The sequence below is a fragment of the Saccopteryx bilineata genome, chromosome 2 (genome assembly GCF_036850765.1).
Source record: "Saccopteryx bilineata isolate mSacBil1 chromosome 2, mSacBil1_pri_phased_curated, whole genome shotgun sequence".
In the NCBI taxonomy this organism is placed as follows: domain Eukaryota; kingdom Metazoa; phylum Chordata; class Mammalia; order Chiroptera; family Emballonuridae; genus Saccopteryx; species Saccopteryx bilineata.
Window position 1 is genome coordinate 17,885,598 of NC_089491.1, and position 19,087 is coordinate 17,904,684.

Consider the following 19,087-nt stretch of genomic DNA (forward strand, 5'->3'; position numbering starts at 1 on the left):
CCTGGGGGCTTGCGTCTGTGCCTGACGCTGTATCGAGCACTTTCCATGCATTAGCTCAGTGAAGCTCACGACAGCTCTGTCTTAAACTGGGTTCTCCAGAGGCAGACCCAGGGGTGAGGAGAGGCGTGCGAGTCATTTCTTTGGGAGGTGGTCCCAGGACGTACCCATAGGACCAAGAGACAGGGCAGGGAAGTGAGCCAGTGAAGGGTGCGTGGCTGAGCAGGGGGCTGCTGTAGGCAGCTGGGACTCAGTCCCCTGAGGAATGCTGGGGGACAGAAGAGAACAAGCTCAGGACTTTCCCAGTCTGGGGCATCTATCCTCGTCATTGGATAGGGGTTACTCCAGGCTGAGGCATGGGGGGAAACTCCCTGGTATTTCTGGCCTTAGCCCTCAGTGAGGGTCAGGAAAGCCCTGGGCAGAGTGCGGGTTTCGGCAGGACGCAGCTCCGTTGACGGTACCGGAAGGTGAGTGCCAAGGAGGACGCGGGCAAGGCACAGACTGTGTCAGCTGCTCACCCTGGCGAGCCAGCGCCGTTTCCAGCCTCATTCAGTGTGAGGGATCTGCGGCTGAGAAAGGGGGCGTGGTGAAGGCAGGACCAGCCTCTGAGCTTGCAGGGCCACGGCTGAGTGCCAACTGGGAGGCCCCTTGTTCAAAAATTATTAAGGTTTTTCAACACGGTGACAGTGGAGCCTTACACTAAGCCTGGTGACCTTCTAAATGCCAGTCCCTGTGTGACTTCACAAGTCGTTCACCCATCCTGATCTGGACAGAGATCTCAGAGCTGAGAAGCGACAGACATCTCTGGAACCACTAGCCTGCCTGTCTCCAGCCCTTGTCTTTTTAACCCCAACCCTCCGTGCCTTGTGGCTGTTTTCAGAGGAGATGCTGTGGGAAAAGAGCCCGAATTTTGTTTAAAAAGGTCCGCTCAATTTTTTTCCTAGCTAAATCCCTTCTTCTCTCCCTTCTTCTCGGCTGGCTCATCTATAAAACAGGCGCTAATGCTGTTGCCCGGGGGATGGAAGGGACCCCGGTACAGCGCTCTCTGCCTGGCTGAGGAGAGAGCAGCTCGGGGGCACTGCGCTTTGCCTATCAGCTTTCCTGCCTTCTGAGTCAGGGCCGCAGGGTGAGGATGGATCTCTCACTGGAAAATGTACAGCCTGCGGACGAGCATACTTGGCAGGTGTCGTCTTGGGGTCCGAAGGGCAGGTCCCGGTCTCAGCCCAGACATTTCTGGTATCATGACCTTGGCCAGTGACCTCTCCCAACCTCATTTCTGCTGTCTCTCGATGATCTCTTCGGGTTCATCACACTGTGCTATCCTGTGCTAAATAGGCAATATTGTGGAAAATGGGTCCCCGCAGGCAGGAAGGAGGCCCACAGGAAGAATGGTAGAAAGGATGCTGGAGTGCAAGGAGCATGGAGTTGGGCTGAGGGGGTCTGGATGCGGCCTCTGCTGTAGAAATCCTGATTTTCATTTAGTGCCTTAATTTCTCTGAGCCAAATAGGTATGTATGTATAGACGTATGCATGTGCATTTGCGTGTGCACATATGTGTGTGCGTGCACAAATATATATGCACATATATGAAGAAATAAATAACGATGTAACTGTCTTGTAAAGTAGATGTAGAATTATGTGAGAACATGTATGTCATAGGCTTGATGTATATTAATTAATGCTCATTGTTGTGAGGGGATAGGGGATGTTGGAGGTCCTCGTTGCATCTCTCTTTCCTCGTTGATTTGGAAATTAATTGTGCAAATATTTTTAAACATCCGGTCAGGATTTAACACGATCGATAAAACAGATACCGGCCCTGCAAGTCGCGGAGCTTCCAGGATGCAAACCCTGCCCGTGTGCCCTCGGCAGCATCAGCACCCTTACAGGGCCCAGCGCGGAGAATGGTTCAGAGCATGTTAGGAAAAATAAAGAAAAAGGGAGGGAGGGAGGGAGGGAGGAAGGAAGGAAGGAAGGAAGGAAGGAAGGAAGGAAGGAAGGAAGGAAGGAAGGAAGGAGGGAGGGATGAGGGAGGGAGGGAGGGAGGGAGGGAGGGAGGGAGGGAGGAAGGAAGGAAGGAAGGAAGGAAGGAAGGAAGGAAGGAAGGAAGGAAGGAAAGAAAGAAGGAAGGAAGGAAGGAAGGAAAAAAAGAAAGAAAGAAAGAAAGAAAGAAAGAAAGAAAGAAAGAAAGAGAAAGAAAGGAAGGAAGGAAGGAAGGAAGGAAGGAAGGAAGGAAGGAAGGAAGGAAGGAAGGAAGGAAGGAAGGAAGGAAGGAAGGAAAGAAAGATGAGCTGTTTCTTTACTTCTCTCTCTTCTCTCCCTCCCCATCTTCCCAACATTGTTTCATTCTCCTGCTTTACTCATTTCCTCCTTTTTTCACCTAAACTTTCTTTCCTTCCTCATCTCTCTATCCGGTTCCCTGTTCCTGGATCCGGCTGGGAAAACGCTTCCGAGTGCTCCGGGCACTCGCTGATGGAGTGAAACTCCTCACAGGGCACCGGACCACCACAGTGTCCCCGCTAGAGGACTGGATAAAGATGACGTGGCACACGTACACAATGGAACACTGCCCAGCTGTAGGAAACGATGACGTGTTGCCATTTATGACGGACAGCGTGGGTGGACCTTAAGAACCTTATACCGAGTGAAATAAGTAACTCAGAAAAAGCGAAGAACTGTGTGATGTCACACATAGGTGGGATATAAAACTGAGACTCATGGACATAGATAAAAGTGACGTGGTTACCAGGGGAGGGGGTCGTGGGGGAGGGGAGGGGACGGGAGTAAAGAGGGACAGATACATGGGGATGGAAAATGATCTGACTGTGGGTGATGGGCGCTCAACGTAACCAACAGTTCAAATGCTACAGAGATGTTTACCTGAAACCTGTGTACTCTAATTGATCAATGTCACCCCATTAAATGCAATTTTCTAAATAAAAAGAGAGTGCATTGGAAACGAGGAAATATCCAGGGACCAGGTGGTGACGCATGGCTGGCCGGCTTCCCTCTGATGGACCTGGGTGGAGAAAGTGCTTCGGGGCCAGCCAGTCTGACTTCAGACCTCCACTCCTGCTCCCTGTTCACTGCAGGAGCACGTCAGGCATGGGGCTCTTCCTGTGGGCTCCCCAGATTCTCTCTCTGCCAAACGGGCTAGCGTGCCACTCCCCTGAAGGTGTTCTGATGATGGAATGAATTGCAGCGTGTGGTGGTACCGACCACGCCATGTGTGTCTGCAAGAGCAGAGTGAGGGGTCTTCATGCCTGCTTCCCGCTTCTGGGTCCTGCTGCCTCCACCTCCGGGCCGCTGGCTTTGGCTCTCTGGCCAGGCCTCCTGCTCTGCCCTGGGAAGCGGCAGCCCCATGGGAATGTCACCAGGACCGCCTGGGGCTTGGCGTCAGCAGACCTCTTTCTGCCTTGTGTCAGTCTGTCTCTTTCAAGGACATCTGGCTGAGAGGATGAAATAGCAAATCCGTGAAATGTTTTCTCCCCAGAACAGAATCAGAAAGGATTAAGGGGATGGACAGGTCCGGAACCGAGACTTTCCTGCTCTCCTCTGTTCCATGGCGGCCTGTCAGTTAAACTGGAAAGAAAGAACACCTTTCAGAGACTCTGTGGGAGGAGACTGGGTCTTTCTTCTTGAATCTAAATCCAGGCCTCTCGGAGGATATATCCAGGGATATTTCTGGGGCTCAGAGGGACGTTTCCCATGTCAGCTATGGGTCTGTGTATGCTAGGACATAAATGAGAGCGTGGGTTTGTCCATAGGCTCCATGTACCTATGTCTGTAGGCCTGTGCATGTCTGAGCGTACATGTGCATTTCTGCTCATGAATGCAGCCATCAGTGTGTAAAGACACCAGTGCACACACGTGCATGTGAGTTGAGCATGCAGGATGGGGAGCATGCATGGCAGTGCACAAATGGGGAGACCCAGGTGAACACCCTGTGAGCACGTGCCTGTGTGAGGGCCCTGTGTGTGCATGTGGCTGCCGTGATGTCAAAGTGTCCGTCTCTGTGTGTGTGTGTGGAGGTGCATGGGGGTCCCTGTTTATATATGTCAGGGAAGGTATAGATTTACACACATGCACAAACACTCATGATGCCCATGTAAGGAAAGGAACGACTTTGAAGGTTGCACACGTGAGCCTACATGCAACACTACATATTCTGTAGCACGTGTCTGTATTCATGCATGAACGCATGGATCTGTACATTTGTGAATACGGCTGTTTGCATGGCAGGCAGATGCGCGTGTTTTACTGGCATCACGCAGATGCACGGACTCACGGGGAGGTGCGTGTGTCTGTGAGCTCACTGTGCTTTGGGAGCACACACTTACAAACATAGAAACGTGGTGCGCCCCTGGCTGGGCATCTCTGCAGGTGTTCCTGTGTACCTGTGACCCCTCTGACCTGATTCCCTTGTGTGTTCTCTAGAGATGACATAGCTACCTTTGTCTTCTCTCCCAGAGCCAGAAAACTGCCTGGTTCCTCCTGGGACAGGCACACCTGCCCCCGACAAGGGCAGTCTGGCAATGGGGTTCCTGCTAGTATATTTCACATCGTGCGTTAAACAGGAAGAACCACAATGGGGTGGCTGTGGTGGTGGTGGTAGGAGTCACTAAAGAGGGACACTCAGAAAAGGTGAAACACTCGTAACAGACGTTCACGGGATGAGTGCATGGGCTACCATTTAAGTGGCCCCTACCTCCCAGTTCCCATTTGTCATTGTTATGTGACCAAACTGACACCCGTGGCCAAGATTGCCCCTGTAAACTGTGGAGTGGAGGGCATTGCTCTCTGTGTTCTCAGATAGCAGGACAGTCTCCATTAAGCCAGAGGACATAGTCCAGGCACCTGTCTCACTGATATCGTTCTCTAATACATCATCCAGGCAGCCTCTGAGGGTGGCATGACTGCTCCCATTCTATAGGTGAGAAGAATGGGCTTGGGAGAAGGAAGCGCTTGCTTCCTGGTGACACAGCAAGTCAGTGGCAGAGCCAGGAGGCTACTCAGAATCTGCAGAGAGAGTCCAAGAGTCTGTCCTTGAGGTCACGAGGCTGGCTTTTCACCAGCCCCATTCCTGCCTCCCTGTGTAATCTGGCCCAGCTCCCTGTCCTCCCTGAGTTTGTTTTCCTGATTCTACATGAGGAGAGCAGACTCAGGGAGACGGTACCTGAAAGCTCCCAGCAAAGGGCCGGGTGCAGGGAAGGCTCCCTGGAAACCTGCTGAGCTGGCTCAGTCTAAATTTAGTTTCTGTGGTTTTGGACGTGGAGCCAAAAGGTGGGGTAAGGGTGGGGCGTGGGGGTGTGACAGTTCAAAGGGGTGATAATTCCTTACCCTACACCTTGATGATGTTCTGGGTTGTAGCCATAGTGCCCCGTGGAGAGGTCGCTGGACAGAGGTGATTCTACTCTGCAGTAACTTACAGACAGAGGCAGGCCCCTGTCCTTTAGGGCCCATATTATCTGGAGTAAAAACAACATATCTGTGTGGCACAGAGGAGGTAGCGGTAGGAACAGCGTGCACTGCTGCAAACCTTATTGAGCAAAAAAAGAAAAAGAAAACCTTATTGAGGCCTTATGCTGACACATTATCTCAACACTGTGCACACGTGGACTTCATTATCCATCAACAATGAAGATGTTGGGAGAATGAAATGAGATCATATTTGTAAATAGCTAGGCACAGAGCCCTGCACATTGTACCTTTTAATAAGTGTCAGTCTTTCTGTTACTTTATTTTTTTAAATTTTTATTTACTAAGCGGGGGGGAGAGAAAGAGAGAGACAGACAGACAGGAACATTGATCTGTATGTGCCCTAATCCAGGATCGAACCAGCAACCTCTGCCCTTCAGGACAATGCTCTCACCAACTGAGCTATCGGCCAGGGCATCATTCGGTTATTTTATTTTTTTTATTTTTATTTTTTTTATTTATTTTTTATTTTTTTTAAACTTTTTTTTTTTAATTTTATTTATTCATTTTAGAGAGGAGAGAGAAAGGGAGAGAGAGAGACAGAGAGGAGAGAGAGACAGAGAGAGAAGGTGGGGGAGGAGCTGGAAGCATCAACTCCCATATGTGCCTTGACCAGGCAAGCCCAGGTTTCGAACCGGCGACCTCAGCATTTCCAGGTTGACGCTTTATCCACTGCGCCACCACAGGTCAGGCTCATTCGGTTATTTTAGATGAAGTGGCTACTTTATGCTAGACCAGGCACTGTACTAGGCACAGGGACACATGGATGAATAGGACAGCCCAGTCCCTGCCTTCCTGTCATGTACACTCCGATGACCGTTTATGATGTTACTCTCCCCAGTTTATATGAGGAAGAGGAGGCTTTGAGAAGTTATGTGCCTTCTGCAAGGTCATTTAACTAATACTAACTGGAGTATCAAAGGTGGGAACCCAGGTGGTTGGTTTTAGAGACTGAGCCTGACCCTGTGCTGGTGTTTAAAAAAAAAAATGAGAAGGGATGTTAGCCTTATTCATTGAGTCACTTGGTTTTAGTTTCCAACCATCTTCCATCAGGTTGATTAGCTTTAATCATAACCATAACCTTGGCACAGAGAACATGTTACTCAGTGTACCCCCTTGTGAATTTCTCCTATGACTTTCTCTAATGACCTAGTGAAGGAGTCAGTGCGAGGGGTCAGCCCTCTCATGTGACAGGGGAGGGGACTCAGGTGCAGAGAGAGGCGCACACACCTCAGCTAAGGTCACAGAGCCAAGACGGGAGTGGAATTCGACTTTGCCGACTGCCACTGGGCGGTATAGGAACAACATTCTATCATCTTGCTGGGGAGAGGAGTTTGGCATGTGAATTAAATAAAAAGGTGCCCTGGGTGCGGTGATAGGCGTCCTCGTGCCTGGCCCTGCCAAGAATGGCATGGTTTGCCATTACTCAGGTGCTCACCATCCTGGTGAGGAGGGACGTTGGGCGCCTGAGACTTTTCCTCGTCCTTCTCGGGTGTGGTCAGAAAACCAAGAGGGTCCTACTCTCCTCGTCGCCCCTTCCCTGCCACTGGGCTCCATCAGTATCGGGTCTAAATTGGACTGAATGGTGTGAAATTGCAAGTCAAAAGGGTCCTATAATCATCAGGCCGACGGCCTGGGGCTCTGGGCTCCAGAGCTGCGTTATAAATACGGGTAATGGAGTAGACACTGCATTACAAATCAAGGCTGCTAGGAGCGCACGGAACAGGCCTGGAGCTTGTTTAAGGAAAATATAGGCTGATTATGTTCCCAAAACTGTGCAGTTGGAGCCAATCAATACCTACCTACTCACTCAAATCAGGGCCGCAGAGATTTTGATTAGCAGGAGGAGGCGTTGATAGAAATATGATAGCATCCCACCTTGGGGAGGCTTTCAGAATCTGTTTGCTCTCTCGGGTCCTGCCCCCTGAGCAGCTCCTCTGAGCTGGGAGAGGCAGCCAGGGAGACTCCGCCTCCCATTGTATGAAGCTCTCGGCCTTGGGGAGTAGATGGTAGGTGAAGTGTGAAATAACTAAAGGGGTGAATACAATATGGTGTGAAAGGAGGCATGGAGCCCAGAAGCCAACTCAGCCTTGGGGAGGGGGGCTTCATAAAAGAGAGACGACGGCTGCGCGTTATTCTTTCAGTTAGCTTTGCTGCATAACAAACACCCTCAAAACTTCACAGCTGAAAACAGTTTTTTGATTCACCGTTACTCGGGCTGGGCATGTTAGGCTGAGCTTCGTGGGACGGTGCTGCTGGTCTTGGCGGCCCCCCGCCGGGCTGTCTCCTGGGTGTGCGGTCAGTGGGCAGGCTTGCTCTGAGCTTGATGGTCTAGGGCGGCTTCCCTCGCCTGTCTGGTGGTTAGCAGCAGGCTTCATCGGGGGTGACCTGGGCAGACGGGGCCACGCTTGTCTTGTCACCCAGCATGCTAGCCTGGATTTTTCACATGACAAGTTCAGGGTTCTCCAGAGGAGCCCTGGTACACAAGCACCGTGCCGGTCTCTATCTACTTGCATTATTTTGGGCATTGCCCCCTTAGCACAGGAAGTCGTGCGACCAGCTCGGATCCAAGGGGAGAAGAAACAGACTCAGCCCTGGATGGGGGCTCTGCAGTGCCACGCACTCCGCTGTAGGTGGAAGGAGGAGGAACGCTGCGGACTGTGGAGAGGACCTGCTCACAGCTGGGTTCCGAAGAGGGGACTCCGGCGGGCAGGACAGAGTGAGAAGCGCAGCCTCGGCAGAGAGACGGTGTGACCAAGAGCTCGGAGTCCCGCTTCTGAAGGCAGGGGGACAGGGACGGAAGGACACAGCAGGGGACACAGGCAGGGCACAGAAGGCTTCTTGTCATGGATTGACCATGGCAAATGCCATTTGATCCAGGTTGCTGCTATTTTGATAGATGCTATGAGGAGCTATAAAGTGAGGGGGGGGACAAACAGACTCATATTTTCTTAGGCTGAGAGACCTTCTGCTGCTTCCCCCCACGTCTAGGTCTCAATCTCTCTGAGTGTCCTTTCCAGCCACTTTGCCTCAGTAGTCCTATCTGTGAAATTGGAAGAGGGAGTCTCACCCTCCTATTTTAATTTTGCATCAGCTTCTATTTTAATTTTGTATTAAGCACCTGCTCAATGATGCACTGGCGAGGTTAGTGAACCAGGGAAGGGCGTAGACGTCTGCCAGAGGGGTTCAGAGCTCAGAGGAGGGCAAGGGGCATTTGGGGCAGACTTCTTCAGAGGAGTCACTTCGGCTGAGTTTTGGAAGGTGGCTTCTGCCATGTGTGAGGAGGAACAGACGTGGGCATTGCAGGCAGGAAACCCAGCAGGAGCAGAGACCCAGAGGCGGGAGTGCTGCTTGGGGACAGGAGGCGGTGACTCGGCGTACAGAGGCAGCGGGTTCAGTCCAGGGTCTGGCACCGTGAGGCGTGTCTCCAAGTCCGGCCTCTGCCACCTTGTTGCCGATACCTGATGGGGTCTATGGCGGGTGTGTTCCTCTCTCAATCTTGGTTCCACTGCTGGTTTTTCCAGGTTTCATTTCTCCCCATCGCCCGCAGCGCTGCACGGTGCCTGCTCTCCGGACCCATCCCATTTTATTACCTATCAAGTCTGAATCCAAGTGTGTGGCACTCACAAGTGGAGCCCCCTGGGTAGAGGCGAGGCTGTTGGGGATTTACAAGTCACACTCGGCAGCATTGACATCAGGAGCCCTCTTAGTAGCATCTTCAGGAGAGGGTTTGGAGCCCTGAGTTCTGAGAAAATTCTGCACACCACACCCCCCGCCCCATGCTGCTGAATGCCTTTAGCAGTTAGGGAGATCCCATCTCTCACCTCTACCCCTGCTCCCTTATAAATCCTTGTCTCTGATCTCCTCGTGATTTTTGAAGAGCACTGAATTATGAGGCTGTGTGACTTAGGGCAAGTTTTCATCCTTCTCTGAACTTTGTTGTCCTGATTAATAAAATGGTGGCTTAGCTCACTGATCTCTATCCCTTTCTACTCCTCTTCCATTGTGATTTTTCATGATTTCAGGCCATAGACAATAGGGATGATTTTCAAAGGGCGGGCGGACACTAGGAACCAGATGGAAAGGTCTAAGAGACATTTATTTTTCCAACTGAATTATGAAGTTTTATGTCTATGACCTCTGCCTCCTTCCTTTTCTTGATGGTGGATACTGTGTCACTTCTCATTACCCTCAAAACAACCTGGTTCATCTTGTCTTGACAGAGACGAGGTAGAAAAAAGTGATGAGAAGACAGGCAGCTGACAGGGGAGGGGCTTATGCTAAATGCTGTGCTAGGCTCCTTCCAACACTTCCTCTTCCTGTCCTCACAGCCATCACGAGAGATTACTTGTATAATTTCCACTTCCTATATGAGACGAGTGAGCCTTAGAAAAGATGAACTCAGCTTGTAGAAGGTCACCCAGTGACATACAGGAAGGAGCCAAGTGCTCTTTTAAAACTAAGGTTACCGTAAGACAGAATGCTTCCTACACCTCTCCCCCAGGGGAAGTTTGCAGCACTTAACTCCAGCAAGTGACCTTATGATGATGCATCATGAAGAGCATCTGACCGACCTGGGAGGATGCTATTCTGGTGCTCTATCACATCCCCCAGTGTGGGCTTGATCCTTCTGTCTGTTTACTCAGACGTGAATCTGCTTTTCTGAGCCCAGTGAGGATAATGGGGAGAATATGGGATCTGGAGCCAGGAAACCAGAACTTGAATTTGTGCTCTGTCACTTACTAGATGGGAGGTCTCAGGGAAGTCCAGTCACCTCTTGAGACCTCAGGTATCTCAGCTAAAGACTGGGTATTCTCTGCCCACCCTGACCGTGAAGGCTGACCGAGACCCCACCCTGACCATGAAGGCTGACCGAGACCCCACCCTGACCGTGAAGGCTGACCGAGACCCCACCCTGACCGTGAAGGCTGACCGAGACCCCACCCTGACCGTGAAGGCTGACCGAGACCCCACCCTGACCGTGAAGGCTGACCGAGACCCCACCCTGACCGTGAAGGCTGACCGAGACCCCACCCTGACCGTGAAGGCTGACCGAGACCGTAGATGGAAGCCCTCTAGCCTCGCGCCTGGCGCCTTAGTAGATGTTGGTGAAAGTTGGTTTCTGTGCATTTTTTGGGTGATCTCTCTATCCTTGCAAATTGTTATGCAATGGAGGAAGGGGGAAGAAGGGGGGAAAGCCATTGACTGGATGGTTTTAAAGAGAAGAAGAAGGTGCAGGTGGAGGCAAAGAAGAAAGAAGAGGAAGAGGAAGAAGGTGAAGGAGAAGAAAGAGATAAACAGTGAACACACAGAGAAATCAAAGGCATCGAGTGAAGCTAAATGACAAAGAAAGACCAGGCCGAACAAAAGTGCAGCCAGAAGTGAGGGAAATGGTTCAGGAGAGAATAACTAGGAGTAATGGGAATCAATTTCATCAACCCTCCATCTATTTTCAAATCTAATCTAAACCGATATGCTTTTCTCCCTTGCCAATATCTCTTAATTCTCCTGTCCCCCTCCCTTATTTAATCGGGCATAACTGTATTATTTATCTTCACCGAACGGCTGGGGAAAACAGCTCTGTGTAAAGAACGTGGTTCCCAAAGGAGGTGGGAATGGGCCGACTGGAGGCAAAGGCGGAGATAAAAACTGACAGACAGACCGGGGTGGGGGTGGGGCGTGTGAGGTAATCCCGGGACATTTATTCTTTAATGCTGCTGCAGGGCCAGGCTGTGTTACAGTCCCCACCATCTCTGCACTTTCTGTTCTCCCCCAGGTGACCTCCCAAAGCCAGCACCGCCATGATGCCATCCACGGTCATTTAAGCTGACGCGACATCAGGATCTCTTAGATTTATCAAGTGTCCAGATTCTAGCCTCTGGCTGCTTGCCTCGTCCAAACCCCTGATAAAGGAGGATCCTTCACTCGCACCTCACACGTGTTCCTGTAACTCCCCTTACGTCCTCTTTCATGACCAGTATCACATGGTCATTGCCTTCGTTGATTTTCATAATTTTGCTCTCATAGATTGAGATTTTCTTGAGAGCAGGAAACTCATAAAATGTGCATTGAGTGACACATTTATTCAACAAATATTTGAGCGCCTGCTGCATGCTAAGCACTGAGGATAGCAATTACCCAGACAGACACAGCCTTCTGCTATGGATGAGTTAATGAATGATTAAATGGGTGGATAAATGAAGAGACTGGAGTAAGGGGAAAGGTCGTGGCTAGGTAGTGGGAACAGAGGAAAATCCGCACTAGAATGGAAGGTCTGGAAGGGCAGCGACCACATTTAACTTTTCATCCTATCTATCCACAGCCCTAACGGTGGGCCTGGCCTATTCTAGACAGAAGATGAATCTGTATGGGAGGTATATTGTTGAATGATGGGGATAATGATTGCATTTTTTTTTCAGGGCTAACTGTGGGACTTTGCACATGTCCAAGCATATTACTAGAAACAGCCTTGTTTCCTTTCCATTCGAAGTTAGAGGTGAAGGGAACAGGACAGATCATGACAACTCCCCAAAAGCATTTTACATGCAAAGGAAGAAAATCATAGATACTTTGTGATTTGTCTTCAGGTAAACCAGCTAGTTGGTGCGGAGGCATCACACGAATCTAAGCGTATAACACCAAATTCAGTGTTCTTTTCACTAACCAAAGGTGTGTAATTATTGATTATGTAAAAAAGACTGGGATATATCCATCCATTTATGCATTTATTTATCCACCCACCCACCCACCCACCCACCCATCCATCCACTCATCTTCCCATCCATCCATCCATCCACTCACCCATCCCTCCATCCCTCCACCTATCCACCGATCCACCCACCCCTCCACCCCTCCACCCCTCCATCCCTCCATCCATCCACCCACCCACCCACCCATCCATCCCTCCATCCCTCCATCCCTCCATCCATCTACCCATCCACCCATCTACCCATCCACCTACCCACCCATCCACCTATTCATCCATCCATCCATCCACCCACCCATCCATCTTGTCATTTTAATTTATGGCATGTAAAGAGCTTGTTTAGCCTCTGAACTAGAGCTTGATCTGATGCCATGAAGGAGTCACAGGTAGGATCCAGCATTTTTTGTATGCTAGGAGATAGTTCACAGGTAAGAAGTGGTAGCCCCTTTTAGCTTTCCTCTCTACGGACTTGCTATAGAAATCTCTGTAGTGATGTGCCTCTGTATTTTCTAATGGCGTCCTCCCACTGCACCCCTTTGACATTTGCAACCCTGCTGCCTTCTTGCCTTTGTGCTGTTCCTCCATCTGAAATACAATATGTCATATGGCTTCTTGTTGAAATCTTGCCCATCCTTTAAGACTTCTCCCGGAAGACTTTCTAGATTCATTCAGAAGTTGCCTTCTCTCCTCTGAGCTTCCTACTTTGATTTATCTGTACTTATATGATATTTTATCTCCATCCTTTGGACTGAACTCCTGAGGACAGAGTTTCTTGAAGCCAGATCTTCAGAAAAGTTGATTGACTAAATGAATCTTTAAAATGAGCATGCATTTGCATTTCCTACAGAGGTAATATATATTCTATATAGAAAATGTAGGAAAAACATGAATCAGACCATGATTCAAGTCACCTCTGGTCCCACCATTTAAAGAGTATCATTCTTGATGTTCTAGTATATTTCTTTCCAGTTGTTATATATGCATGCTTATGTCTAAACAGAATCAGATGGTTGTCTATTTTCTATGTAAATATTATTCTATCTTCATGAGCATACAAGCTCCTTGAAAATTAAAGTTCTGGCTTTCTCTCCTTTGCATTCTCTGGGGTGCCTAAATTTGGGTCAGATCAGGTGTTAAGTAGATTTCTGTAAAGTTGTTATATGGGAATCAAGCCATCATTGACATTCTGAGTTCCCATCTCTTCTTTCTGTTCACTGGGGTCGCCCATCTGAATTCAGAAATACTGAAGGCTCAGTTCAGCTCACCAAATATTTATGGACCCTTCCACTCTGTATTTGGCCACTGTGTCAGACATTAGGCTACACAGATGGCTCTGATGTGTCCTTTCACTGGAGTCCAATGAGAGAGGACACTGTATAAACAGATCATTTTAATGTAGATAAATATGAAGATCAAGACACTGGTAAAATAGGATGCTATAACAGTATGTGTGAATAATATGTAATAAGTGTAACCGGTGAATGCTTACTGGGGGCCAAGATGAATGTTGAAAGCTAAATTGTTTGTAGGCCAGCTTCTATTATTATTAACCTCATTTGACATATGAAGAAACTGAGGCACAGTGGAGCTAAAAAGCTTGTCCAAAGAAAGGTACACAGCTTGAACGCAAGGGAGTGGGGATTCAAAGTCATGCAGTTGGTCTCCAGAGTCTGTGATCTTCTACAACATACCATGCTTTCTCTTGATGGAAGCAGAAAGCAACACCTGGCTCATATGGGGGCCAGGAAAACCTTCCAGAGCAGGGGGTGGGCTTCAGTAGGGGTGGTTATTTCAGACCCTGTGATGATTAACTTTGTATGTCAACCTGACAGGACTAAGGGATGTCCAAGGAGCTGCTGGCACATTATTTCTGGTTGTGTCTGTGAGGGTGTTTCTGGACGGGATTAGCATTTGAATCAGTAGGACCAAGTAAAAGAGAAAGGACTTCATCAGTGTGGGCGGGCATCATTTAATTCATGAGGGCCTGAAGACAAGCAGAAGGTAAAAGAGAGGCAGATTTGCTCTCTGCTTGACCCACAACATCACCTTCTTCTGTCCTTGGGCATCGGCATGCCTGTTTTGGACTCAGACTCAGACAGGGACTTAGATCATTAGCTCCCCTGGTTCTCAGGCCTTTGGGTTTGGACCAAAACCACTCCACTGGCTTTCCTGGGTCTCCAGCTTAAACATAGCAGGTGGTGGGGCTTCTTAGTCTCCATCAGCATTTGTGAACCAATCTGTCAGGATAAATCTCTTTCTATATGTCTATCTATGTCCTGTTGATTCTCTTTCTCTGGAGAACCCTGGGTAATACACTTCCAAAACCTCTGTAAATGGTCCTATCCTTAAACCTTTCCCAGTGACATTACAGAGTGTGTCTTTCTTTTTTTTCTCGTGAGACCCTAACTACCGCACAGCCATCTGAAGTAGTCCATCAGAGAGGATGAAGGTTTGCATTCAGGCAACTATTGCAGGCAGATGTGTGTTTCAGGTATAGTATTTCCCGAGCTCACACAGCGGCCCTTGCTGCATGAAGGTGAGACCCATGCCTGCTGGAGCAGCTCATGGCAAGAGTGGTTGAAGTCCACGTCACTGTCACTAACTTTCCCAACCTTCCTGCCTAGGCAGTGAGTTCATCTCACAGAATGCTCGCTCTCCTTTCCCCCCCCCCCCCCCCCCGCCCCAGCCAGGCAAAGACCATGTGCAAACTCATCGGAAGCACGTTTCCTGGTCTTCTCTTCTGCAAATACTCAGCCAGAAGGTCAGCTGGGGCTGTGGAATCAGAAGGCGGGTTAGTTAGCCCTTTGGGAGATGTTACCAAGATGGCTGGTGATCAGCAGAGCTGCTTATTTTCATAATGACCTTCAGGAATTAAATAAAAATACAATGAGTGCCATAGATTAGGAAGAACAAGCCAATTAAAAGCACAACATGCCTCGGGGACTTTTTCTTTCTTTTTTTTTTTTAATTCCTTTTCAGGAGGCTGAAAGGCATGAGCAGCTGCTGGGGCAGGAGGGCCGTCTACCCAGAATCACTGATGAAGGCTGATCCCCCAGCTTGGCGTTAGCAGGGTGTTTGCGGGGATTTGAGCTTACTGAATATTTCACGAGTTGCGGCCCACGGGGGTAGGAGAACCGCGCAAGGTGAAAAGGCAATCCTTGTGTTTTCTTTCTGATTCCAGTATGAAATCCAGCTCTTTGTGGTGGGAGGGGAGCAGACGCTGCAATCAGCCTTCAAGCCGGAAGGCATGGTGCACCGATTCTCCCACTTTAATATCTGCTGTTTCATTTTATATTCATCATGTCAGCATAATCTGCCTTTATGGGAATCGTCTTGGTTCCCGACCAAATGCGTTTAGTCCCCCCTTTTGCTTTGAGTTTGATTGTAATACGACTTGAAGAATTCAATGAAATGTTTATATGGGAGGACTCGGGGAAGAGGAAAGGGAAAATGCAATTGGAAAATCAATCAGCGGGGACTTTCAAGAGCTGGCTTTGGGTTATGCTACTATTTCTTTGACCTGTTTTTAATGGACACCAGGACCGGCTCTGTGATCAAGTGTACTCTGCTGATTTCTCTGCTGCATCTGGAATCAAATATACTCTGTTACCAGGCGTTCTAAAGACCTTAACTCTGAGCTGCATTTTCAACCTGACATTTTGCTACACTCCTACTTAAACATGTGGCTTCACTGCCCCGAGATGCCCAGTCATTCAGCCTGTGTCCATGCCCCCTTCTCTCCCTTTGGGGCCCAGTAATATGACCATCCTCTGCCAATGCTCGTATCACCATGTTTTTGGAGTAGTGCTTGGCCTCTAAGCTAGGAGAGTCCTGTGCTACCTTTGAGTTCCCAATGGATCTTTACCTACTCTTTTTTAAGTTCTCTAATGAGGCTTACTACTACCTCCCTCACTTTATTATGGACATGCATAAGTGTGTGTCTGTGTGTGTGTGTGAGTGTATGTGCATTCATCAGCAGCTCAGTAATTCTTTTTTTTTTTTTTTTGTATTTTTCTGAAGTTGGAAACGGGGAGGCAGCCAGACAGACTCCTGCACGCACCTGACTGGGATCCACCCGGCATGCCCACCGGGGGGGCGACGCTCTGCCCATCCGGGGCGTTGCTCTGTTGTGACCAGAGCCATTCCAGCACCTGAGGCAGAGCCCATAGAGCCATCCCCAGCGCCTGGTCAACCTTGCTCCAATGGAGCCTAGGCTGCAGGAGGGGAAGAGAGAGACAGAGAGGAAGGAGAGGGGGAGGGGTGGAGAAGCAGATGGGCGCTTCTCCTGTGTGCCCTGGCCGGGAATCGAACCCAGGATTCCTGCACGCCAGGCCAACGCTCTACCACTGAGCCAACCGGCCAGGGCTTCTCAGTAATTCTTTACTGAGCACTTACAACATGTCCACTGCTGTTGAAAGTACTTGTATGGCAGGAGATGAGACAGGCAAGGTTCCTGCTTTCCTGGAGAGACAGGCATTAAACACATATTCAAGAAAGTGCTTAAGGAAAATTTCTCCCAGTGACAAATGCTGTAGAAAGTTTTTGTAAAAGGGATGTAATAGAGAGTGGAGTCCACATTAGCTGGGAATAGCATGGCCTCTCTGAGAAGCTCCCACTCGGACTGAGAGATACATGGTGAGAGGAAGCCAGCTAGCAAGGTCTGCGTGGAGAGTTCCTGGGCAACCAGCAGGAAGTTCATATGCCCTGAGATGGGGGGGGGCAGCTTGGGGTACTTGGGGAACAGGGTTCAGTCCTGCCAGGCTACAGCCTATGATGAGGGGACAGTGGTAGGAGGGGGGTCAGAATAATTCACAATGTCCTGGGCCACACTGAATGGAGAGCGTGCACACGTGTGGACAGTGATTATGGGGGGTGGGTAGAACTTATTCTACTAATGGACTCTGGGCTTCCTGGAGGCAAGGCTGTGTCTCATTTCACTTCATATTCTGAGCTACTAAGCAGATTGCAGCTGAGAAGGTCCTTAATAAATGGTGTTGAATAATAAAGAAACAGGAAGGAAGGAAGGAAGGAAGGAAGGAAGGAAGGAAGGAAGGAAGGGAGGGAGGGAGGGAGGGAGGGAGGGAGGGAGGGAGGGAGGGAGGGAAGGGAGGAAAGGGAGGGAGGGAGGGAGGGAGGGAGGGAGGGAGGGAGGAAGGAAGGAAGGACCTAGGCCTTCTGGTTCCGCCAAGGCAAGTTTCTCTTTGAGATCTCATGCCCTCCTCTCCGCCCCAACAATGGTTTAGAGTAAGTCCAGAGCCATTCCCTGTGATTCAATATTTACTGTGTTTCACACACTGTTATTATCATTTAACGTTTCCTGTCTGCTGACTGTGCACTCATCGCCATAGCAAACAAAGAGCTCAATCTAGTTTTGGTTCATGGGCTCATTTAGTGGAGGGAAAGGAGATGTTGTACGAGCCGCTGGCACCGTGGGAACTGCGCAGACTGGAGAGCCAGCTGGGTTCAAACTCACCAGTGACCTTAAGCGAGTCTTACCCTTCTGTGACCCTCTGTTTTCTCATCTGAACATGGGGCGGGCAGGCGTCTTTAGTGGTGCGCTTGCAGGCGCAGGCTGGGGGGCTGTAGGGGTGGGGAGCGCAGGTCTCAGCAAGCCTTCCTTCACTTCACTCTGCCTTCCTCTGTGTGAGGCAGTGTCAGCCAGATGTGGCCTGTCCTGGGGCTTTCTGCTGGAGCCATTCCAGCGACTCTGAGCACAGTAAGTGCCACGCACACAGTGGGCTATGGATCCTCGTTCTTGAGCTGCTGAATGAGACACAGCTATTTCCATAGGCAGCTCTCACTCAGCCTTGGGTTTCCCAGGCCTCTGGCGCCAGGCTTCTAGGCTCTGAGAGATAGAGGGGGGAGTGCTATACAGGGCCCGTCACTGTGAGGTCTTCTCTTTGCCTTGGCCCCACCGCTGGCTGTTGGAGAAGCCATCTCCTATCCTGGGGCCGCACAGTGAGCTCTCAGGGTCCTTTAGGACCCGTGTTCTAGGAGCTGATGAACTCTGTGATTATATCCACCCTGCTCCTGGTGCAGCAAGGGAAACCCCAGCACGTCTGCACTTGGACAAATAACTTCCAGTGTTCCGGTCACTCTGTGTTTCCCTTAGGATGCGGTGGGAGGCCATGGACAGTTCAGAGCCGAGGGCGGGCATGGGCTGGTTTCTGCTGGGGCAGGATTTCCTCTGTCCTGGGGTTGAGACCAGACCGGGCAGACAGAGGTGGAAGGAGAAGGTGAAGTTAGGAAGCCCTCACCGTGAGCCAGGCCAGAGAGCGGTGCCTTGGCCCACGTGGTTACCGTAGAGGAGCTGAGAGGGGGTGCACTTGGGGGGCTTTGGAAGAACGTCCTGGCCAGCTGGGTGAGGGCTGGGAGAGAAAGGAAGCAGCCAAGGGGTGCTCAGGGATTTTTTTTTTTTTTCAGAGAAGCTGAAGGGTAAATCAGATCCTATCCCTATGAATAATAATGATAATAAATATTAATACCTAACTTTTTATGGCACTTATTAACTGCGAGGTGCTCTTCCTCCGAGGACTTTTATTTGTGAATGTCAAGGAGTTAAGAGTCCATTGGGAAAGGGTGATATAAACATAATACGGTAGAATTTGGTGGAAAAATGTCGTCTCAGGTCTTCAAGGCAACTTCTTGGCATTCAGTGTCACCAGATATGACGGGGGCTGCAGCGGGGCAGGAGGAGAGCTGATTGGGTAAGAAGTTCTTACTCCGCCTTCCCATGCGTCCTCAAGCGCCTATGTGCGTGCGCGGTGCGCGTGCGCGTGCCTGTGGGTATGTAAAGCCTTCGTGGACTGTAGGAAGACTGCGTCTAGGTCCGAGTTGTGTCTTGGGGACAGAGTGCAAAGTTCCAAGCCTCAGACACACTCGTGGACGACCTGTGCCTCCTATAGT

At 49.9% G+C, this 19,087-nt stretch overlaps 1 protein-coding gene across 5 annotated transcripts in view; it reads left to right on the top strand.

Moving 5' to 3' along the window:
• Positions 1-19,087, top strand: part of ASTN2 (astrotactin 2) — an 886,721-nt gene that overhangs the window by 106,517 nt on the left and 761,117 nt on the right. The gene's annotated exons all lie outside the window — the stretch shown is intronic.